At 40.7% G+C, this 26,038-nt stretch overlaps 1 protein-coding gene across 4 annotated transcripts in view; it reads right to left on the bottom strand.

Moving 5' to 3' along the window:
* Positions 1-26,038, bottom strand: part of MGAT4C (MGAT4 family member C) — a 322,866-nt gene that overhangs the window by 104,608 nt on the left and 192,220 nt on the right. For 2 of the 4 annotated variants that reach the window (XM_081878290.1, XM_081878289.1), the window contains exon 1: positions 24,347-24,519. The exons of the other annotated variants lie outside the window; for them this stretch is intronic. The gene's annotated coding sequence lies outside the window, so the exon portion shown is untranslated. Of the gene's footprint in view, positions 1-24,346; positions 24,520-26,038 lie in introns of those variants that run through there. 4 annotated transcript variants of the gene reach the window in all.

The following is a 26,038-nucleotide window of genomic DNA, read 5'->3' as shown; positions in this document are numbered from 1 at the left end:
CTGAGCCCTTTGCTGTCACCATGCTGCTAAGGCTGCTTTTCCTGGCTAAGGTCAACATCAGGAGGAATCCATAGAGATGGCCTGATCGATTCCTCCATGTGGATCAAATGAGGCTGCTTCCAACGAATCCATTAATGCAGAAATTCAAACTCAAAATGTGAAAGCAGGCTATAATAAACATCTTCTACCCTTCTGTCAAATCCAGTTACTGTATTTTTCGCCCTATAGGACGCACCGTCCCATAAGGCGCACCTAGTTTTTTTGGGGGGAAATAAAGGGGGGGAAATTATTTTTTTCCCCCCCAGGCACGGGGCTGGGGCGGGGGAAGCCCGAGCTTCCCCCGACCCCAGCCCCCAAACAGGCAGCTCTCTGCAAGCCGTGGGAGCCCAGCGCTGGCTCCCGCTGCTTGCGGAGAGGTCCGCGAAGCCTGGACACGCTGAGCTCAGCGCGTGCAGGCTTCAGCATGCAGGCAACTCTCCGCAAGCAGCGGGAGCCCAGTGCCGGGCTCCCGCTGCTTGCGGAGAGGTGCGCGAAGCCTGCATTCGCCCCATAGGACACACACACATTTCCCCTTCATTTTTGGAGGGGAAAAAGTGCGTCCTATAGGGCAAAAAATACGGTAAATTAGAAGTGACACAGTAAATACAAGTGGTATACTATCACACTGTGCTGCAATGGCATTTCATGTAATAGATTTTTATCCTTTAGTACAGAAGGGGTGGGAATAAAAAAAACCAAAACCCATAGACAGCACCTTGAGAAGTTTGATACTGTTTATGTTCTCAATACCACTAAATACAAAGTGCAAAGGAGGGCAACAAAGATGATCAAGGGCTAGGAAACCAGGCCTTATGAGGAACGGTTGAAGGAGCTGGGTATGTTTAGCCTGGAAAAGAGGAGACTGAGAGGAGATTTGATCGCCACCTTCAAATATCTTAAGGGCTGTCACAGGGAAGAGGGAACAAGCTTGTTTTCCCCTACTCTGGAGGGTAGGATTCAAACCAATGGCTTCAAATTACAAGAAAGTTGATTCCAACTAAACATCAGGAAGACCTTTCTGGCAGTATGAGCTATTTGACAGAGGAATGGTCTCCCTTGGGAGGTTGTGGACTCTCCTTCCATGGAGGTTTTTAAGCATAGGTGGGATGGATGCTTTAGCTGAGATGCCTGCACTGCAGGAGGTTGGACTAGATGGCGCTTGGTATCCCTTCCAACTCTACAATTCTTTGATTCTATTACAGCCAATTTTATGGCTGTTGTTGCAAATCTCTCTTTGGGACCATAGCACCTCATACAGCAATCCTATACCTTCTTACCTTCAGAGTTGGTATAATATTGTAAACTGATTGCTTGTCTCAGCATATATACTAAGAATGGGGAAGGAAACAATTCACTCTACTTTTCTCACTGGACTTTTCTCAGTAGACCAAAAAATTCAATTTTCCTAGACTTGCTTGAGAATTAGAACAAAACTATCGATTGCATTGCACATTTATCTGAATTCTGTGGTGCAGTTTTTGTTGTAAATGCTGTTTTTTTTAAAAAAAAAAACATTTAAAAGAGTCCATCTAATGCATATTTTGGGAAACACATTGAAAAGCTTTGAAATGAATTTAATTACTTGTGTTCTAGGGAAAGAGTGTGCACAAAATGTGTATAATTTACTTGCAGCTTTTTCAGAGAGTCTGTATAATGGAATAGATCTATGTCTGAATATCAGCAAAACAGATATGGGAGAGACTTAGACTGGTCTGTTCATCCCTAATGCACATTTGACACCAACATATTATCATGCTTTCTGAAGCTGTTGTTGCTGTGATATGAACCCTCTTAATAATACAACTATATCAGAAGATTTTGGGCGCTAAACAGAGTATACCCCTGCATATAAAGCAGTGTAATATCTGTTTCAGGATATTGACACACACTTACAGACACCATATCCTTTTCATTCATGGTTATTTGTGCTCATGAGGCTATTGGGGCAGTGACATGTAATCCCACTTTCAGTGCTGTTTGTGCCTGCAGAGGTTTAGGGGAGGTCACACTGCTTCATAGAATCATAGAATTGTGTGGCAAGGTCCCAAACCCTCCCAGGAAGTGTAATAAAGACACATGAAACAGTATTTTTGGTAAATGGGCGAAAAAAGGCCACAACTTTATTGGTTACAGAATGTGAGTGGTATTGGCTTAGGCATTGGAAACCACACAACAATATCTGACTCCTGCCCGTCTGCAGGAGTCTTGGAAGGGTTAACCACCAGTAGGAGGAGCCCTGCTGATGCATATCAACTAGGGACTCCCCCAGGGTCATCGCTAGGGGTCATGCCATGGCCCTAGCCCCTCATCTGGGGCTTCAGACGGAGACCACGCCCCAGGATTCCTTTAAAGGAATACCCTTGAATTAGGAGGGGTAGGTGATGGCCACTACCTCCCCTCCCCTTCAACCTAATACTCCAATGCCTAACCACCAAACCTTACAAAGTTGTAATGATTTGCTACAAGGTAGGCGAGAAAACCAAATGGCTGATGCCAATTTGCCAAGTGGAAAAATTCCTACCAGGCCCTTTGGACAACCAAGGCAACCAACCAAGGTCCATAGCAAGGTCAAGAAATAAAAGAGCCTAACCTGAGGGAGGGGCAGGAGAACTGGCCAAGCAGGGAGAAAAACAGGGGCGAGTCCTCGGCCATGGGCAGTTTAAATAGCCTGCACCACACCCCCGGATCATCCGAATTGGACAGCCTAAGGGTGGCATGGCTGAGGACCATTCAGTGTGGTGTAGTTGTTAAGAGCAGTGGACTCGTAATCTGGTGAACCGGGTTTGCGTCTCCGCTCCTCCACATGCAGCTGCTGGGTGACCTTGGGCTAGTCACACTTCTCTGAAGTCTCTCAGCCCCACTCACCTCACAGAGTGTTTGTTGTGGGGGAGAAAGGGAAAGGAGATTGTTAGCCACTTTGAGACTCCTTAGGGTAGTGATAAAGCTGGATATCAAATACAAACTCCTCCTCCTCCTCCTCCTCCTCCTCCTCCTCCTCCTCCTCCTCCTCCTCCTCCTCCTTCTATGGCACAGGGGCAATCCCGCCCTGCGCAGGTGGGGAGGGCTTGCTCCCAGCCCGCAATGACATCTCCCTGGGAATGGGAAATGGCTTTGTAGAGTTGCAAGGGAATATAAGGGTCCCCTCATCCAACTCCCTGTAATGGAAAGATCATTTGCCCAATGTGGGACTCGAAACCATGACCCTGAAATTAAGAATCTCATGCTCCATCCACTGAGTTATCCCATGTCCATTTCCCATAAGTGCAAATCCCCTCACTTTCTGATGAGTTTACCCATAACTTTTTATATTACAAACATTCTGGTTTATTTTTGGCCCTCTTTTGTTGCACTTTTGCCCCTCTGGACAACAATCATGGGTAGAATTGTGGAAGCATCACGGAACAAACTAAAGCAGAATAAATCCACCACAAACGCACTACTAGCACACCAAGAACTTGTAACAGAATATATCTGCAATAAAACACCAGCTTTTTATTTGCGGGGGTGGGGGCATTCAGCGCAGTTTTTCCTAGACAAATAACTTAAAAGTCAGTGGGGGTGTGTGTGTGTGTGTGATATTCCAGCTTAGAAGTTTCACTTTGTTTTTATGCTTCAGAAGTTTTATTACAATTTTCTGGCCAGTGAAAGGCTCCTTAGAACTTCAGACACAGGTGCAGTAAAACCTAACAATTCATGTAGCCAATATTTCTATTCTAAATTCATTATCCACATGCATTTTGCAGATGAAAGAGAAAGAGGTGATGATCCTTATTAGTCCAAAGGTTGGTTTCGCAGAATGAACAACCTTAAGGGGAGATCTGTTATGATTAAATGAATATTCAATTCCGCAGGAACCTAGAGAAGATTGAAAACCTCAAAGCTCTACCCATTAATTTCTCATGCAGGCCAGACTCATCTCCCAGTGGTAGCACATAAACTTTTCTTGCACATGGTCCCAGTTTCAATCTTTGACATGTCCAGCTAAAGAATCTCAGGTAGCAAAGCTTAGAGAAACATTCTGCCTGAGTTCTTGATTGACAGGAGAGCTGTGAGCTGGCTTGATGGCCAAAGGCTACTTCATATGGTTTGTATAGTAGCAGCTTCTAGGCTTTCTTACTAGGATTTCCAGAGTAGTGGGGTAGGAGAGCTGGAAAAAATGTTTTCAGATCTGGCAAGCAATGTGCCCCTTTGGTTTCAGATAGTACATGGGTAGACAAGTCTAAAATGCCCAGTAAAGAATATTTCATGGCCCTCTGGTGGTTTTCGTAGCTCATTTACCAGAAGTAATGTATTTGCTTGGGCAGGAGGAGTCCCCCAAACCCTGGGCGGCCCCCGTGTGAATAACGACTCAAGACAACATGCTATGGGATTAAAATTGGCCACAACTTTATTATGTTTCAGATGTGGGTAAACCTTGGCTCAGGCACTGGCTGTTTATCCCTCCCAGTCTACCGCCATGGATCTGGGGGAACATCAGGGTTATCCAGTGTGGGGGGGGGATGGGCTGGCTCTGGAGAACATATGTTCAAGCAGAGAGAGCCCGCCCTCGTTACGCCACTGTTGCAGGGGAGAGCAAAGACAACTTCTAGGCATACGGCCAAAGCCTCCCCTCAAAACAGCCCTTTTAACAGGAAACCCTGGTATCACCACCACAAAGAGGAATCCCATTTAGGGAAGATAGACTAAAGGATTCTACCCAAGGCCTGATGTGACGTTTTGCTACAGGAAAGGCAAACCTGCCAATGCAAGAGACACCACAGTCTCTGCTGTGCCTCATTTCCAAAAGAAAACATGAAATCTGGGTGAGAGCCTGGAATCTTGCACAGGTCAGAGATTGAGGGGCAAGTTATTATAACTTTGCATGTGTTGAACATTCAAAACACGAGTCATGCAGTTTTGCATGTCAACCTGAAACTTGAACTGGAAAGATAACTACTGCCTTGATATCTTCAGAGATGCCCAAGTATGGTGATTTTTATGTTGAGCTGGAATATTTCATATATATTCATGTGTGTGTGTGTACACACACAGAGAGAGAGTTTTCTCCACAGTCCTTTTTCTCTTCGGATGTCATGTCCATGGAATAGGTATTCTAAACATGCAAATCCCCCATGTGCAAAATAAAAACAGGATTGCTGCATTGCCTTCTTCTAGCAGGAATAATTTTGTCACTAGAACACCAAAGGAATCTGCCCATAACATTCCACATGCACACATGTGTTGACCTCATGGAAACGGTCACAGTGATAGTCTCTCTGTTCTTCCAGCCTAGATAGTGACATCAAATAACTTCTCACAGGATTCTGCATGCCAGTATCTCCAGATTTATCCTAATGTTTTCAAGTGTAACATCTAAAACAAAGCACTCTTGTGACTAGCTGTGTATCTAACAGCACAATCCTGTGCATGCCTGCTGAGAAGTCTCATTATGTTCCATGGGACCTTACAGAATCAGTGGAGAGTATATCCCACTGAACTCAATGAGGCTTACTTTACTTCAGAGTAAACATGCACAGAATTGTACCACATCTCTCCTAAAAGTTTATTTCTCAAACTTCCCTGTTTAAAGTCTGAGCATGCGTTATGGAAAATGCATAAAATAAATCATAAATCTTTTCACATGCCCATGCTGTAACAGCTAAAGATTTTATCAGACACAGCAGTTAGTTGCATGCCATAATTATTATAAAAACATTTTTCGCCCTCAACAACCAGCATAAATAGAAAGGTGATTTGGATCTGCAGGAGTTGAATGTAAAATCTGCATACAGGTCATGATTTTTTTAAAAAAATGTTTTAAAAGTACTTTTCTACCTTCATTCACTTTGGCATACCAAAGCACTTATTTAGGCCCCTTTGCTAAGAAAAAATATTACTGTATTATTATTAATATTATTGGTACTGCTATAAGGCACATTTGGAAGGATTGTCCCTTGATAATTCATGTGCCTCACCAGAGATTAGCAAAGCCATTGTCAAGAAAACATGTACTAGTGGCTCACACTGGGGACATTCGTGACCTGCATATTGAACTGGCAAGACAAAACAATTAACCTGATGTTTTCTTTCATCATGTTGCCCTGCAATGAACAAACATTATTCCAAAATTAATATGCATTTATGTCTTTGAAATTTCAACAAAGTACACTATAATGAGGGAGACTGCTGTAGTATTAGTTATATATCATTAGTCGTTTAAAATCTAATTACAGGAAAAGCTGCATGTCTGCAGGTTATTCATCTGCTACCTACACAGGGTAATCTTCCATCACTGTGATAGTGTGCTTTGTCTGTGGAGGGCTTGATTTTAATGATATACTGGGCAGAGATAATGGCTGTAAGAGAACATTCAAGGAAAACTTTCCAAGTGCATTCCTTATCCAATGTACAAAGGAACATAGGAAGTGGTGTTATCACTTCAGACAAATGCTCCAACTAGTCCAATATTGTCTATACTCTCTGGCAGCATGTCTCCAGGGGTTCAGTTAGGATATCTTTTCTGGCCTTACCTGGGCATGCAAGTGGTTGAACCTGAAACCTTTAGCATGCAGAACAGATGATCCACAGTTAGAGCTCTTCCTCCGATGTACTGCACACATGCCTGAGGGCTGAACTACTCTTCATACTCCACCACATATAATTTGTGTTTTTCTTTGAGTGGGTGGATAAAAACTAGAGTTATGCTAAAGAAGCCTCAGATAGGATGTTGAGAGGACATGTTGTCCACAATAAGGAACCTCGAGATCATGTCATCAAAACAGGGGACTCAACTATGCTGAAATTTTACTAATAAGTCTAGCTGCACAGCTAAAGAGATGGGGTCACTCTTTCTTTGTTATTAGCATTGTGCTGTCATCACCCAATTGTACTTTCTTAGAGGAGATGGATTGGACTAGGAGAGAAAGTCAAGCCATCCATCACCCACGTATGTGAAATAAAAAGGTACACAGTAATTGCTTGCACCAGATCTGTTGTAAAAGATGTTTCTGAAGGTTTGACCTTTATCAGATGCTTGCCTGCTTCAGACACATTTCCTTTGGCTCTTCTCTTAATTTATGTGTGAAATGGAGCAAAGACAGAGCCACTGGATTATGAACAGGTCATCTCCTCCCTTCAGCGTTAGCAGGTGTATTTTTTCAGGGTCAAAACAATCAGCGGTGGCAAATGGATAAGCGTGCCACAGCTGAGGCGCTAGCCTGAGTCACTAAAAAACCAACCTGCCTCTCAGCACGGACAAAAGTCTCCAGCAATCATATGGTTCTTTCCAGAATGCTCAAGTTGTGAAGCAAGAAAAATTACTTCAGAAACGACAAAGTAGGGAGAGTATAAAAACTCATCCAAGTATGTGTCAGTTTTTCACTTACATGTGATTCTGCACTGTGTTCTATCTGCATGGGGTAGGAACAGAGGAGAAATCTGATTCAGTTCACATTTGAAGACAAACCTACCTAATTTGCACTTTCTGAAACAATACAAGAAACCAAAACACAACCATCACTTGAATTCACACTTCTTTCAATTTTGCAGTGCAGGTTTCCAGCTACGCAATGTGTAAAAAAAATGCACATCCTGAGGTAAAGTGGACAAATGTAGGAGCAATTCACACTCCAATGTTGACAATTGCTCATGAGAATTTGGGAAAAATTAAATAAATCATAAACTAGTGTGGGAGGGGCACAAGGTTCAGAAAGGCTTAGAAGATGAACGAGGGCTTCCATAAATGTGTTTTTGAGGGCTACTAGGCTTGGAAGGCGGGGGGGGGGGATAGGAGTTGCCTGAAATCACCTATGCAAAGCTATTAGGCTCAGTGGGTGGTAGCTTGGCTCTCAAGACCACAAACCATCATGAGATATGTGGAAGGAACTGGGAAAAGCCTCTTCATCACTCCTGAAATCAGAGTCAGGCTGGGGTTCCCTGAACCTTGTGAGAGTGGAGCAGACAAAAAAGTAGCACCTATCATTTCAACATCAGGGTTATACCCACACTTGTGTTGGGAATGCAGAATTAAATTAAAGTTATCCCATGGCATAAAATTTAAACTAGGGTTGGCTCAGCTGTGGCAACTCTAGAGGATGCTGGACTGCAACTCACATTGTCCTTGAACAGGCTTCCTCAACCTCAGCCCTCCAGATGTTTTGAAACTACAGTTCCCAGCATCCATGACCACTGGTCCTGCTAGCTAGGGATCATGGGAGTTGTAGGCCAAAACATCTGGGGGGCCGAGGTTGAGGAAGCCTGTCCTTGACCAATGGCCATGTTGGCGGAGCCTGATGGGAGTTGGAGCCCCACAGTATTTGGAGGGCCACAATTTAGGCACCCCAAGGTAAACCAATTAAGAAAGTTGTGATGCTTATTTAATCCATGGCTGGTGTCTTGCCCTTTTATTTCTGGGACCATGGGTTATTCCCTTTGATTCGTAAATATGCCATTACAGAAATCACATTTGGCATTTTTTGGAAAAGGAATAATGATGAGCATTTTGGGACACAAATCTCTTCGGTCAATGATTTATTGAGTTTAGTGTGAATAACAAAAGGCATCTCCAGTATTCTGTATAATCTCCACATTTGTAGAATCATCTACCATGAAATACAAACCATATCCCAAATTTTCATGAAATAGAGTATTTTATCACTTGTGGCTTATGGACACAATATTAAAGCACATCATCTAATGAAGGTATATTAAGTCAGTGTTCGAGTAAAGTAAGGTTCAGTTTAGGCAGGCAGTGAGTTCCATCTAATCTCATTCATGGAAATATATATATATATTTATCTACAGAACAGCGGCAGTTAGAGTAATAACCAAAGTTCTTTTCAGTACCATCCTAAGATAGCAATGGCATTATCATGCAGTAATGTGAGATAATACTTTATCTTTATCATTGTCTGCTATGCAGACAGACAATCTGAAGGCAGCATCTAATGTCATTTTGTACTGGCTCTGAGAAAGAAAAAGAACCAGATTCTCCATGCTTCATCATCAAGCAACAGAATTTTCTTCTGATAATATTTCATTTAATGCTTGGGGCAGAAGATAGTGGTGTAAGAAAGAGTATACATATGCTGAATATCTTATTATTATTATTTTTAAAATAAAAATCCTCGTTTATTTGTACCGAGATTTTCATGAAATGCATGGCACAATCAGGACGGTGATGAGTGCTTATTTTTGGTAAGAGAGAATTACCTGTATATGAGAGTTCAAGGAAGTAAATAGGTTATCCAAAACATCTGTTCCAAAACAGGCTTACTACAAAATACTACAGAGAACCTGAAAGTATGAAATATAAATGGGACTGCATATTCACTGATAACTAAGTTGGAATACAGAGGAAGTGTACATAAAGTTCATTGCTCTGTGCCGTGGATGGCCAACTTATGGCTCACAGATGGCACCTGGTTTCTGTGCATCTCTTTGAGATCAAGGCTGGCTGACCATGATGAGTGACCTGGGATTTTCCAGATGTTGCGCTTTGACTTTTGTCAACTCCAGATGGTATGGCCAATGGTCAGGAATGGTAAGAACTACAGTGGTGCCCCGCAAGACGAATGCCTCACAAGACGAAAAACTCGCTAGACGAAAGAGTTTTCCATTTTTTGAGTCGTTCTGCAAAACGAATTTCCCTATGGGCTTGCTTCGCAAGACAAAACATCTTGCAAGTTCTTGTGAGTTTGTTTCCTTTTTCTTAAAGCCGCTAAGCCGTTAATAGCCTCTAAGCCGCTAAGCCGCTAATAGCCGCTAAGCCGCTAATAGCCACTAAGCCACTAAAAAACCGCAAGACGAAGAGACTCATGGAATGGATTAATTTCGTCTTGCGAGGCACCACTGTATAGTGTAACAACATCTGGGTGGCCTCAGGCTCCCCATTCCTGTTCTGTACAGTATTCCCCAGCCGATTTAATTTACTTTAAAAATTTGCTTAGTTACAGAATACACTTTAGCTGTTCGTTCATCAGCAGATCCAAGGGAAGCAAACCATTTAAAAGAATAAAGCAAATAAAAATGCAATAAAAGCATGGGGACACAAAATCATTAAGAAATGAAAGTCATAAAGCAACAATTAAAAACATCTGTACAAGATGCTGAAATGCTGGACAACCATAAAAGTTGGTAACTGACACCACGTGAGCTTCTCTGAGGAGGATAGTCTAAATATGGGGGGGGGGAGCCTGGTCACCACATGCCTAAACATAAATAAGGGGTGAGGAACCTTCCAGATGTTCTTGGACTCCAACTCCAAGCAGTCCCAGCCAGCATGGTCAATGGTCAAGACTGGTAAGATTTAGAGTCCAGCAACCTCTTGGGGACCACAGGTTTCCCTCCCCAGTCTTAGATGGTAGTTGGGCTAGATAGACAAATCAGATGGAGATCCGAAAATTTCAGAAGATTTGTATAGTCAAATATTTCTGATTGATATTAGGTACTTCTATGGGGGTAAGTATTATGCCCAACAGTATATCTTCCACTTGGGTTGCTCAACTGTACTAGCTTTTAACCCTCGTTGTTGTAGATTTGTGTAGATGTCTGAAACAGTTGGCACTATTTCAGATGGCAACAATTATTGAAGTGCTAAGTTCGAATAATACTGTTGAAGAAAAATGAAGAGGTGTGATTCTAATGTGCTTTTCGGCACACTCGACTCCTCTATAGCCAACAGTTCGAGAACTGAGGATGAAGGCAGACCAACACTGTTGGATATACAAGAGTCAAGTGTGTTGAAATGATTTTTTAAAAGATATAGAAACCCTCAAATCAGGCCATAAATAGGCCCTGTCTCCAAATTCATTCTTCTTTCCCCTCCTAGACAGATGCTGGGAGAGAATGTAGAACAGAGTTCTGTAGAACAGTACGATTACTACACCCTCTCCCAGGGGAAATATAAAAGGACCATAGTGCCTTTGAAACAGCTGAATCCTCTGTCCTCTGTGAGAAGCACGCTTGCTATCATTATTGCTAGAAGTCAAGCTGAATCTTCCAGAAAGATTCACAAAGCAGGTGTATGCCTCCTCCTTCTTCCCTGTCCTCCAGTTGTGATCTCACCGGCAGATGGTTCATGTAGAGATAGTGGAAGACAAAGGGTGTCTTTTTTGGTCTCCCTTATTTACTCCAATACATCAGCTACTACATTCTCACACTTCCTTGACCACCTTTCTATTGTGAATGACAGACAATGTGTTGAACAGAAATACATGGTAAGAAAAAGAAATACACACCAGGAACAATTCTGTAGAAATGAAACACTTTTAAAGCCCACTGATTTCAATCAGAGAATTAGGCTTAAATCTCTTCTGCTGGGATTTGAAATGTGTTTCATTTCCACTGGATGGCACCTCATTGTGTTTTCCCCCTACTATTCTTAAAAACAAAATGTGGTTTTCACATGGATGTTTTGAAGACACCTCCCTTAAGAAGGGCTACTAGTTAGTTTAAAATTCCATCCAAGACATTGGGAATTGGAGTATCCAGAAAGCTGCTTGAGGCACACCCAAAGTCTTGGGCATTCCCAATGCAATTGGATTTTTTACTACCACCACCATCCTTTTAAAAAGGAAATGATTTACCAATGTGATGCGAAGGCAGAGTCCTACTTGGGAACTCATTATGCACTTGGGACAATTTGTGCAGTTCGAAGGATCCTGGCTCACATTTCTTTGATCTGTAAGAGTTGAAAATACTTCCTGTGCTTTTGTGTGTGTGTTTCCAGAATTTATTAAGCACATCACTGTTCCGTGTCTTAATATAATACATAGGTATTCATATTTTACTTATAGCTTCTGCAAATCAACAGGTTCGCCATTCATAAATTCAATCTGTTCTTCGTAAAATAAAATTTAAAAAGCAGACATCAGACTATTAAACGATAGCACATTTATTGCTGCCCGGAAGAACAAATTCTTTTACTAACATACCCAGATCTAGTATTTCCATGCTGCCCCATTTATCTTGAAAGTTGTTAAAATGCACTTAAGATTCAATTAAGTTTCTCTGTTCTGTTATATTATCAAGCACAGTTTTCAAAGCTTGAATCAATCCTTTTCCATTCAGGCTTCTGATTGGGCATTAATATTAATTGATCTGCCACTGGTTCCCAGAACTTCAAGCATAAATGATGAATTTTTTATCGTATCCCAAGTCATTAATCTATCTTTCTTCTGCAGTAACCAACATCATATGTAATCAAGAGACTGAAACCAGCATCTGAAATATTAATGTGCTGACCCCTATCACTGAAGTGATGGGATTAACTCTTCATTTTGCTGATTATAGCAGAATGTTTTTCTCTAAGTGCTAAGTAAGGTAAGCTGTGGAACATAAACTTGCATCCTATCCTAAACAGCTTATTTAGAAGTCAGCCCCAATGTCTTAAAAGGACCTTGTTGCAATCAAATGAGAACATCAGACTGTAGCATGTATAACTTCCTACTGGATTTTTTTAAAATGTGAAATTTGCCACGTATTGGCAAATCTACCACAGAGAATCATAGCATTTGGACTAGAGGTGGCAAATCTGTGGACAATATTGGCAAAATAATTATAATGTAACTGAAAGCATATTGCTACAAGAGATTCCCAAACATGGCCCTATCATTCACTTTTTAATAATAATACTTTTCAAGAATTCAAAATTATAGAAAGATAAGCACAGGGAATATATGTCTGTTCTGGGGAAAGTGGTGGAAAATATTGTCAAAGATAACTTTATCAAGTGTATGGAAGAACAAGCCTTACTAAAACAAAACCAGCAAGAGTAAGCCCCATCTCACTATTCTTTAGATAGTGTCAACAAGTACAGTGGTACCTCAGGTCACATACGCTTCTGGTTACAGACTCCACTAACCCAGAAATAATACCTCAGGTTAAGAACTTTGCTTCAGGATGAGAACAGAAATTGTGCTCCGGTGCCGCGGTGGCAGCGGGAGGCCCCATTAGCTAAAGTGGTGCTTCAGGTTAAGAACAGTTTCAGGTTAAGAATGGACCTCCGGAATGAATTAAGTACGTGACCAGAGGGACCACTGTATATAGATAGTGGTGATCCAGCCGACGTTTTGCACTTGGACTTTTAAATAGCTCTTTACATTACCAAAGAATCCCTAGTAAGTTAAGCAGCCATGGAATCAGAGAGGTCCTCTTGTGGATTGGGAAGCAGAGAGTAGGAATAAAAAGATAGTTCTTCCAATAGATGTATGTAGAAAGTGGAGTCACCAAAGGATTGAAACTGGGACTTGTGCTTGTTAACTTGTTCATAACTAATCTGGAGTTAGGAGTGAGCAGTCAGGTAGCAAGGTTTGATCATACTAAATTGTTCTGGGTGATTAAAACAAAAAGGGATTGTGAAGAGCTCCCAAAGGACCTCTGCAAATAGAGTGAATGGCAAATTCATGGAAAATGTAATTCAATGCAAACAAGTGCAAAATGACGTATGCCAGGGGAAAATAACAACTTAATTTCACATATATAATAATGGCTCTGAACTGGCAGTGATGGACCAGGAAATAGATTTCGGGGTGGTAGTGGATTGCTCAGGGAAGATATTGACACAGTGTACAGCAGCAGTGAAAAATGTGAATTCCAGGCTAAGGATCCTTAGGAAAGTAACTGAAAATATAAACTGCAAATACCACAATGTCCTTATATAAATCTATGGTGTGACTTCACTTGGGATACTATGTATAGGTCTGGGCACCTCACCTGTAAAAGAATATTGCAAAGTTGGGGAAAGGTTCAGAAAAGTGTAACCAAAAATATCAAGGGGATAGAAAAACTCCCAACTATACCAGAACTGCTCGAAAGCACCAGATCAGACCCCAAATTGGATCAGCGTGCCATAGAATCTTAGAGTTGGAAGTGACCCAAGGGTCATCTAGCCCAACCCCTGCAATGCAGGAATCTCAGCTAAAGCATCCATGACAGATGGCCATCAAACATCTGCTTAAAAATCTCCAAGGAAGGAGAGTCCACAACCTCTCGTGGAAGTCCTATTAGACAGCCCTATTAAATATATCTTGTAAAAGAGAGCTTACACCCTCCTGTGGTAGTCTGTTCCACTGTCAATTAAATTCTGCTTTTAGGATGTTGTGGTGAAATCTCCTCCCTTGATTCCCTTCAATTTCAACTCAATCCAGTAAAAATAAAAATAAAATATTCAATATAAATGATCCCGTCGAAGCCTTTTTGCTCTTCTGTACTAGATTCAAATAAATATATAACTTCTAGGTGGCAACCCTACACACATCTGTACTGGAAGCAAGTCACATAGAGCTCAGGCATGTATAGGATTGCATATTACCCATGCCTATAAATACACACATACACACACACACACACAATTAAGACACATAAATAATTGTGTGTTAATGAAACAATTCATATTATTCACTCTTGTCACAGTGACAGACACATTTCTCATGAAAGGTTAAGGTGCTGTCGGCATAAGATTTTTTTAAAAAAATAATTATTTCCTGTTTCATTAAATATCATCTCCAAACCCTGTGCTTCCATTTTCAGTAGAAGGTCAAAATAATGGCAGGTAAAGCATCCAGGAAAGAATGCACAGCGGCAGTTGCCACATAATATTTATTATTATTGTGCTATTTCTGAGCTGTAGAAGCATACTATGAAAGATATCTGCATGCATATACTGTATGGGGGAAAATCTGTTATAAAAGGTAGAATTGGAATTATCATAATTGGTGCATCTGTTAAGATAAATGTTAATTAAACCTGTTTATAGTCCTTAAAATGACAGCACCTCTGCTTTCCCCTCCTCTATATATACAGGGTTTTTTTCCCTGTATATATACCGAGGTCCGTCATCCCTTTGGTGCATTCTGGGGACCTCTTTGTAGTGGACCAACAGCTGTATAGCAGCACAGTGCCCAGAGCTGTGTGTCGCGAGGCTTCTGGCTGCATGTTGCTCGTGGCTTTGTGTCTGATGTTTTGGGGCAGTGCATCTGAGCTGACGTTGGAAGGGCCCAGCGTGCCTTTTTTCTCAGCCAAAATTGAAGGATTTCCCTTCCCTTCCAACTTGGCTTTTTTCCCCCCCATGGGGAGGGCCAGCTTAATGCATGTAGCTGCTTGAGGTAAATGAGAAGATGTGTTTTCTAAGCATGTAAGCAGTTAACCAGCCCAACTGGTAGCTGAATTTTGCAGCATTGCTGATGACGGAATAGTATCCTGTACCACACTTGAAGATAGCAAGGTCTCTTAGGGGTCACAGAGCAGGCCAAATAGAACACAGTCTCCTTGTCACTACTGCCCACTGCTCATCGTCTTTGGCCCGAGGTGTGTACCTCACCCTGCCTAATGGTAGGGCCAGTCCCATTCATAGGGCGTGCGTGCACACACACACACACACACACTCAAATATATATGATAATCTTCATCGTAACTTCCATTACAGTGGTACCTCAGGTTAAGTACTTAAATCGTTCCAGAGGTCTCTTCTTAACCTGAAACTATTCTTAACCTGAAGCACCACTTTAGCTAATGTGGCCTCCTGCTGCCGCCACACCGCCGGAGCACAATTTCTGTTCTCATCCTGAAGCAAAGTTCTTAACCCGAGGTACTATTTCTGGGTTAGCAGAGTCTGTAACCTGAAGCATATGTAACCCAAGGTACCACTGTATAAAGTATTGGCAACAGATTAAAACCACATGGCAAGTGACAAAAGGAAATATTCTGCCAATTTTTTTGTTCTTTTAAATTTTATTCAGTCTTTCATTTATCCAAAACTGTATTCCTCCAGTCTCAATTTTCTGTCTCTATGTCAGGCTGCATTCACACAGACATTCTGTTTTCCCAACGTTTCCCAAACAATTCATTTGTGCATTATATTAGATCTTTCTATTGATCTTTTTTAAAAAAAACACCAAACAAAACACTTCCATAAATTTAATGGAATATAGTGCAAGTTTAGCACGCATTTCCATGTTTTTGATTCTGGAAATAATCCTTTTCCTTTCCTGGAAAACCATGGGAGTTTTGCTTAGGCCTGGCCACAGGCCCCAAGTGTCCATATGCCTTTTTCTCTAGCTCACTGTTGCTGTCAGACTTGTGCCAAAAGATGACCGCTGAAAAGACGGTCAGCCTCACAGTGAACAAGCACTCTGACCTAGTCATCCTTTGCCTCACTCCTGTTCACACCTGCAGGGTATGCCCTGCCCCACCATCTTGCTAGGGATGCTCTGCAAATAGCTCTTCTCTGCTGTTGAGCAGAGGGGATTATTGTAAGGGCAGTGCTGCTGTCCCGATTTCTAACTTTCATGTCACACTGGAGGACCTACTAGTGTGAATGAAATTAAGCACAACATGGTACTGCAGTGTGAAAGGAATGTTAGAAAAGGGGACAGAAGCTCTAATCTTATAATCAGTAAAATGAACAGAATAAACCCCGTATATGAATGCAACCTCCACCTCTCTTTGGAACGCAAACCTTTTTTTAAGGAGATAGACCTCTTGAGAGTTAAAGAATAGTAAAATTACCAATAAAACACATCTATAGCACAATCCTAGCCATGTCTATTTAGAAGTAAGAAGTCCTATTTATTTGTGGGGGGTCCCCCAGTAAGCAATGTATTGTTGGAATTAATTAGTTCCTGTTATCTTTTCTTGTGGTATATGGGATTGGAATAGCTGCCTATAATTTTATATATATCTGAGGTCCTGAAAGGAAGCTAAGAGATGCTGCAGAGGCAGATATTATACCTTATATTGTGAATCCAAGAAAAATTGCCAGCCTTAGCCTAATGATTCCAAAGAGCTATAGGAATATCAAAGGCTATGATTATCACCAATTCCTTTAGTTAATGGATAGTCTTCTCTAGTAGATAGAGAGTTTTATCAGTATATTTTCAAACAAATAATTATTTACACAATTTATTCATAACATCTACTGTGAAATCTACTTCATGAATCTCAAAGGCTCTTGATGCTTTCAGAAAGGAGGTCACGACAGAACTCATGATACAATTATTTTACATGAGTCATACACAGTAAATACTGAGATGAATCATTAATTTAGGAGTTACATTGCAGAATTTGATTCATTAAGTGATGACATCTTCATGCTAAGCATTTTCTCAGTTTGCTTCCGAAAACCCTGACAGAAAATTCAATAGGCTTTCAGTCTACATATAGATGACAGGTAAGACTCAGAAATCAAACGTGTTTCTTTGAATATTGATTTATTCTTCATGGGAAACGTTTACATTCTACCCTTCAAAATAAATTTCCAGGGCAGCTGAAAACACAATGTCAAAATACAACAAAGCAATTAAAGTCCATAAAACAATATTCTAATAGCAGCCAAGTCTATAAAAGAGCCAAGCTCAAATGTTCTGATTGACCGATCTTCAAAAATCATGAGAATGTGGGGAGGAGGGGCTCCTTTGCAAGTTTACCAGAATCTGCCAAGTCTAAAAGATATAACTACTTCCACCACATAGTGATAACCATTATTGTTTATCATAAATGACTCGTATGTTATGTGGCTGAAGGACACAATGAGAGATAGAGACAGGCAGACCCTATTCCGTTCTAAATACGTCTTTTGAATCCTCTCTGTGGACCAATATTTTGGAGTTGTTTGCTTTCATTTTTCTCTGAGTTTAACTGAGTGTGCCAATGTTTTCAAACTTTGAAAATATTAATCCATCTGTTAAATTTATCCTACCATCTAGCAACCCACTTTGCCAAGATTTTCTTCCATGCCAGGACATGTAGAGATCCTTGCACCTTATTATTTTTGCTGCAAGGAGTTGAGGCACTAATCTGTCAAGGGCAATAGAAAGGCATTTACTTCTACCCTTCCTATACCCACCTATGCAGAAACACCATTATAAAAAAATAGCAATTATTCTCAAATCATGCTAGGATGATGATGCAATCGCTCCCAATAGAATATTTCTGTGGTATACCAGCATAGCCAAGTATAAAATATATGCACCATCAATTCCAATGCAACAGCCATTGGGGATCCATTGTATAGTTTGGCCTTTCACAACATCCAACAGTACCCAGGCCATGTGCAGGTGCAGATATTTTTTAACCCTTTCCTTCCTTACTGTGGTTCCAATGACCACCATCATCTGCTGCTATTTGCATTTCAATAGAAGCTGCCACTGTTGTTGCTATTTGCATTGCAATAGAAGCTACCACTGATGAAAGAGGGATAGAGCAAAACACACACACACACACACACACACACACACACACAAACCATAAACAATTACCTTTCACAAGGTGTATTTGGGTGTATTTATAAGTTAATTGTGTATTGACCAGTACCCTGCCAAAAAATTCTCCAGGGTTTTCCTGCTCCATTACTATTTTCCATCAATTAATGAGGAAAATCATTTGCATTTGGGGAGAGGTGGGGAAATGGTGGAATCCTGAAGGGTTGAACTTACTTTGTTTGTGAGAGTCCATTCTCTCTACAAATTATCTCATCTCAGTGGTCCGCAATCTGCAGCCTTCCCATGTGGACTTCAATTAGAGTCCAGATAAAAACATCACAGTGGAATTCCTCCAGTTGAGCATTTCCCCCCCTGCTCTGGAAACACAGACAAACAAGGAGGCTACACACCACACAACCACCTCATTGTGGTTGCTCAAAACCCACCAACCACGAAAATTTTAGAAATTCTCCTGTGCCCTAAGAATGAGGCAGACAAATTCCAAGGAATCAAAAGCACAGAACTGGCAGTGACTCTTATTTGGAGTGTTTTAGTTGTTCTGTATTCTCAGACATTGGTCCTTAGCAGGGATGCCAACTTGAACAAAATAGTGTGGGCACCAGGTGAGCCCTGCCTTGCATAATCAATCACAAGAAGTGGAACACACACACTGTTAGAATGGAAATGTCCATCAACTGAGGGAGGCTGGCCCCCTGAAATATTGTATTGTGGGGGCAAAGAGACTTGGTCCCTAGGAGTTGGCTCTTATGTTCCTTAGCATTTCCTGCTCCTCCTAACATTTCACTCTTTTGTTTGCCCTCCGCATCCTGATCCTGCCTGCACTTACCATAGGTAAGGATGCTGTGAAATCCGCCAACATTCTGGTTCCCAAGAGTTCTATGAATGTGAGAAGGAAAGCCATCAATGCTAGAGAAGCACAACACACCTTTGATGGTGTACCTGGCCATTGCCCTTTTGTCATTAAATGCCAGCATAGGATTTTACAATAAGACGACCGTGGCTCTTCATGGATTCCGTGGAAACAGAGCAGGACAGATGCCAAAGCTTTGACTGTGTTATTTTATTCATTTCCACTTTTCAGGGAATTATTTATCTACAGGATGAGAACAGAAGGGAAAAAATCTCATTGATCATCTCCTGTCTGCTAGCATTAGGTGGAACATCTAAAATATTTTGCACATTTCTTCTGTAGTTTATGACACCTGTTCAGAATTGTAAGTATACAGGAAGGGGTGGTGGTTACAAGCACATCTCACTGTGTGGAGAAATACAAGTAGCAACTATAGTAAAAGCCTCATAAAAGATGGACTCAACTTTCTAAGTGGCCTTAGTGAGTCAATATCCTTCAACCTTGTCATGGCACCCTGTTTCACATGGATATCATAAAATATGAAATTCAAGGTTTGCAAAGGGTTTTAAGGTGTGCCTGATATTTTAAGACATGCAGTGTCTACTTGTAAAAGCTACAGCCTGGTTCTATGCATATTTACTCAGAGGTATTTCTCAATAATCAGTGAGGCTTATTCCTGATAAGTGTAAACAGGACTGCAGTCTCAATTTGGAATAACCAACTGGGATTTATATAAATCCCAATAGGATTGGGCAACACACAACTTAAAAGACTAGTACACTGACAGCATGGTCCATAGAATAGAATCATAGAGTTGGAAGAGACCACAAGGGCATCGAGTCCAACCCCCTGCCAAGCAGGAAACACCATATAGAATCATAGAAAGCATGCTACCTTGGAAGTTGATCCCCATTGAGTTCAAGGGTGTTTACTCATTAGCAAGTTTACTTAGAGTTGCAGATTTAGAAACAGATGTGTGGGCATCATGGAATGATTATGACTTTATTTGCCCAGGCAGGCACATTATGGGACCCATGAGAGCAGCAAAATAACCAGACTGTACAATGGTGATGGGGTAAAATCAGGCCAATTCTTTCTTGGCAGCAGCAGACAGGCAAGGGTTGGCATAGCACTGGGTCCCAGGATCAGTTCATCATTCCACAAGCCCCATGTTGATGGAATGGATCTGCTGGGTTTGGATCGCTCCAAACCTGTATGATGGGAGTCGGTCAGTGTTGAACCTTGCTGTGATGCAAGCTAAGCAAGCAAGTTCTCACTGGGGGACCAGGGTGCAGATTCCAACCAGGCAGATACCAAACCCACGCTTGGGTTTGCCGTAGTCAATTTTCCCCTCAGATCCCTTATGGGAGCCCCCCCCCCATACTATGTTGATCCTGATGCCATTTCCACCCTCATACAAACAACATTCTTCCACCTAACAAAGGAAAGCCATAATTTCACTGAGGGAAAAGCAGGGGAAAAAACCCAACCAAGTGCCAATCAGGTTAAGAGAAAAAGATTCCTTTTAGGCCCTATCAACCAGCAACCCAAAATTGCTCAGTGAAGGCTGTAACGTGAGGGTGGGCGGTGAGGGAGGGTGGGCGGGAAGCTCTCAAAGCAAAATGGATAATTCTAGGGGAAGCAGCCTTATATAGGCTTTCCCCTCCCTTCTGCAGCAAGGACTCATGGGACAGCTTTTTCCCATGAGCCCTTCACACAGAGGAGATACTTGACAAAACCTTGCCCAGTACTTTGCTGTAATCTATGGGCCACAGAGCCACTGGTCAAAGGTGTCCCGTGCTAATTGGTCATGGAACAGGACATATCACTTAATACTCAGATGGCTTCTAAACAGTTTATAAAACATAAAAACCAATTGCAGAAACTGATAAAATGCAAAAATTTAAATATGCCACCATTAAAATACACAATAAAATAATCCCATTATAACATTAAAATATAAGTGTCCCTGTTTAATATATAAGCAATAAAACAATAAAAATAAAACAGCACAGCAATTAAAATGGGAGACTTGGGTCAAAAGATCAAGGGAATGAATGTGTAAACAGGTATGTCTTCAAACGCAGGTGGAATGCCAATACAGATGGGGCCTTTGGTATTTCAGCAGGGAGTGTGTTCCTTAACACTGGTGACACCAGTGAAAAATCCCATTTCCATATCATCAGAAGCCAAGCTGATGGAGGGCACTTCACATCACTGAGGCCACCTGAGCCTCAAGTGACAGAAATGGGCACAGGAGTACCTGGATTGAGGGTGTGGACAAGGTGCTTTGATCAGTCAAGGTGACCACTTGTGTTCTGGACCTTTGTCCACCTTGACTGATAAAAACTAGCAAGGAGGGGACAGCTGGCTAGACCAGGAAGGTGATTAATGCCTCCTTCTGAGAGGGGGTGGTCCCTGCTTGCTTGAAGGCGGCAGTGGTAAACCCATTCCTCAAGAAACCCTCCCTGGATTTGAACATCTAAGTCATTACTGGCCAGTTGTCACGCTCCTCTTCTTGGGCAAGGTTCTTGAATGGGTGGTAGTGGACCAGATTCAGGAGTTCTTGGAGGAAATCGATTTTCATCTAGATCCTTTTCAATGGGCCCAGTTTTGTTTATGTATCTTGTTTTTAGATTGTAAACTTCCCTATGGTCTTCAGATGAAGGATAGTATATGAATTAAATAATAATAGAACAACATCTGTGGAAAAGATGTGGAAAAGGTGGATTTTGAGGAGGAATTTGAAAGAAGTGATATCACACGTTTTTGGAGTGGGTTGGCAACAAGTTTAATTTCTCCCAGTCTGAAGAACTACACAATGTTTTAAAGTTTTAATATATTAATGACCAGCTGTTTTAATTGTGTGATTTTCTTTTAACTGTTTGCCACTCTCAGAAACCCTTTGGGTTGAAGAATTATAGATTCAAAAGGTTGTACATTGAAAGTTACCCCAAGGGTCATCTAGTCCAACCCTCTGCTGTGCAGAAACCACAGCTAAATAACCCCTGATGGATGGCCATCTAACCCATTTTAAAACTTCCAATGAATAGTAAAATGTTTGTTCTCTATTTATTCATCTCATAAAATTTATACACCACTTGATTGTTCAAAAATCTCAAAGTGGTTTCCAAAAGATAAAACAATAATATAAAAAAAAACTTTAAAACATACACAAGTTAAAATACTGAAACAGATTTTAATCACCTCAATTTTCTAAGTATTTGGCTTATCTAAACAGGACTGTTTTTTAGCAAGCATCAAAAAGAGCACAGTGAAGGCACCTCACCTGCTGGATCTCAATAGTAAAGGAGTTCCAAAATGTAGGCACTAAACACTAAACAATTGAGTTCTTACCAATACAGAATTGGTATTATAAATATGCATGTGTGAAGGAATACACAAATATACATTTGTAGTTGGCAGAAATTATCAGTTTAGCTTGACAATAAAAGATCCATCTATAGGGACTAAGTTTGGATGTGCAATGGTTGTCTCCATGAACCCATGCCCATTTAAAGCAAATGAAGATTACACTATTGCTTGCCATCTCCAAAGGGGTGTGTGTGTGTGTGTGTGTGTGTGTGTGTGTGTGAGAGAGAGAGAGAGAGAGAGAGAGAGAGAGATAAAGGGAGTAACCATCCACACAGAAAACCTGAGATTTGGGAATATGAAGAATCAATCACTGCACACCTAAATTCAATCTGCATTCCCATTTTCAGAGTTGTGTGAGTCTTCTGTGTTTAAATAGTCATCCATAAGTGCCTTTGATTGTTTTTGCTATATAAAGAATGGGAAAAGTTGTTCAGTCACTGAAGTTTCTGTCCTAATCTAAGACTATCTACAATTTCATTCACTTACTATTTCATTCACACATGGCATTGTTTGGGCATGTATGCACCAAAAGAGCTAGATCAGAAGTGGTAAGTAATCAGAGTTACTGTTAAAGCACTTCTGAGATAGAAAAAGGAAAAAAATGTAAGTAAATACAGGATAGGCAAGAAACCCATACTATCTTTTAAGAAACTCCTGAGCTGAAAGTCAGCACATCTCCTATATTACTGATACTTTAACACAAATCTGAGACATGTAGACAGGTGATGAAATTACAAATAGTACAATAAGAATGAGTTTTATGAGTGCATGCTGTCAGAGATTATTGAAATTAGAAACAATAAAGACAGATGTTAAGTGGTAAATAGTCAGTGGATTCCAATCATTCCCATCTAAACAACTGTCATCAGCTTTTATATTAACCTGTTATTTAGTTCTTCTCATTATGCACATTATTTGACTACTTAAACTGGTTATTGGATTGTTCATACAGTAGCCCTTCAGCTCCCTCAGTCAATTAAACCATTATTGTATCTGATTTGTCAGAGTCAGTGTCACTGCTAATCTCCTAAATCCACATCAGTTCCGGAGCTTTACATGTGCTTACTATCTTGCAAAAGAGGGAAGGCGTATAAGCAGGACCCCACAGAGAACAGCCACAGAGCTGAACAGCAGCTCTACTCTGCCCAAGATGGGCACAATTATACATTTTTATACCAGACCCAAAAAAAGTAATTATGAGAGAGAGAGAGAGAGAGAGAGCGCGCGCGAGCGCACACACACACACATAGTAGATCAATATTTTATTGCTGACATCAAGTTGTACAATCTGTGTGTTTCTCATTTCCTTATTCCACAACAAATGAAAATAAGTGCATACAACTTAATCTTGGAATCAGGATAATCTAAATATTATCCTGTGTTGCTAATGCAGAAGTATACACCAACACAAAACTATTCCGGAGCAGTTTAAAAGTTTGATCTGATCTCAAATTCTCTGTCTTCCTGCACAAGTGGATAGTAGCAAAACCTTTTTTATATACCTCTTCCCCCTTCCCCTAAATGCTAAACGTCTATACATAAAAAGGGGAGGAGGACGGTAAATTATTGATCAGGGTTACAGCTTCGTCAATCCAGTGCTAAATCTTAAAACACCCACAGGCTGGCATTGCAATTCTATATTGTAAAGTAGAATTCCAGCCAGTCAGCCAGATAAGACACACACACACACACACACACACACACCCCACACACGTGCTTTTCTCCCCCTTTAAATAACACCATTCTTTACATAACAAAGGCTGCAGCTTACATATTAAAACAGCACAACCCCCTGGATTCTAAATACGGTTCCCTTCCCCGTACAGGTTTGATCCATCATCTCTTTTTCTGAAGAAAGAGGAAGTAAAACAAAAGAATCTCTTACCACAGGAGTAGAGAGAAAGCAATTCGTTCAGCTACATCCAACAGGCTTTGTGCATGCAGGCAGCATGAGTGATTCTTGGGCCTCACACAAAAGCAAAATAATTGGCTCTCATGAAGAGATGTAAACATCCATCATAATGGCACTAGTACTGAAGCTGAAAGCTACCTCAGCTGTTCTATGTACTCTGACTGGGGGATGATGTCACAAACATCAACTGGGTGTACTCTCATTGGCTTCTGTTACCTGGAATCATATCTTAACCCTAAACTGTCAGATGCACATTTCAGTGTGGATCTCTGTTCCTTGGGAGAGGGATAGGCAGCAATCTCCCATTCTGGGAGAGACAGAGTAGCTGGCAGGTGCACATTGATTAAAAATGGGAAGGAGAATGTGTAAAAAATAAAATATATATCTATATCTATATACCCAAACTAATTTGCCTAAATTATTAAATTAGAGCCCTTGGGAACTGCATTTTCATAATCCGTTTACTAAATGGCAGTAATCATCAAAATATTGTACAGAAAGGATATTAAAGGAAAGGTTAATGAATACAGCATCTGGAGGATTCAACCATAATGGGCTTACATTGTCTCCTATTGTGCCCAGGCTTTCTGATAGATATACGCTTGGAAAAAGGGGGAGGGTGTTTATTTTGAGATGTTTTGCTTTGTTGAAGCAAGCTTTGGAGTTACATTGATTTTAAAGTTTTAAAAGATACATTGTGTGCCCAAATAATACATATATACTGATCTCTAAATAGGAAGTAGAAATTTGGGCATTCTGTAGTCAAATAGGAATGCAAGATAATGCTTTGATTATGATAATTTATACAGAGGAGCTAAATATGTTATAATACTGGCAATCAGACAAAAATGTGATTTTAAAGCCAATTATAAATGATTTGTATTTCTCTTTTAAAACTCTCAAAAATGTAATTTTCAACTACATTTGACATAATCATTGCAATACTTTAAAAAGTTATTAAGCTACAAAAACACACACACACTTAAATATTTTCCTTTTGTTGCCAAGGTCTACCCCATTACATTTATCTGAATGGAATAAAGCCTGTGTTGAATAAAACATACAACACTCCAATATATATTTTTAATTCAGAGTTTCTTTTTCAAAAGCTTACAACTATCCTTATTCTCTGGGAAGAAAAACCTTGAGCTGAACACAGCAAAGGTGGAAAATATTATAGGAGTTTGGGAATTAACTTGATAAACTACTCTGCCTTTGCCTTGTGGTCCTTTCACAAAGTTGTAAAGACTTGGGAGATTAAATTCTGGGGACTTAATAAACAGCAGCTCTGTGTGGAGATCCAGACACTGGCCTATTAGTCAAAATGTACTTTAGGCCAAAGTGAAAACCTCTGCTCATTTATTTCTGCCTCAAAACATAGGAGTTCAGATGGAAATGTATAGAGGGGGTGGGGAAGATCCATTGCCATGCAAAGTGACATAAGACTGAATTACAGATCAGAAAGATGAATTTGGACAATGGGAATGCCAACTTTGGTTTTGTTCATGATTAATGGTAAAGGTAAGACCCAATAATTGCTAAGGAGATATGAGTCATGAATAAAAGAATTATTTATGAAGTAAAATCTGCTTAGGCATATAACATGTATAAATTATATTCCTCTGAAAATTTAATGCTATAAATAGCCAAGATCAAGCAGAGAGG

This window comes from Podarcis erhardii (genome assembly GCF_964252035.2).
Source record: "Podarcis erhardii genome assembly, chromosome: 10".
Taxonomy (NCBI): Eukaryota; Metazoa; Chordata; class Lepidosauria; order Squamata; family Lacertidae; genus Podarcis; species Podarcis erhardii.
Note: the sequence above shows the minus strand (reverse complement) of the source record. Positions and strands in the feature narration are given on the sequence as shown.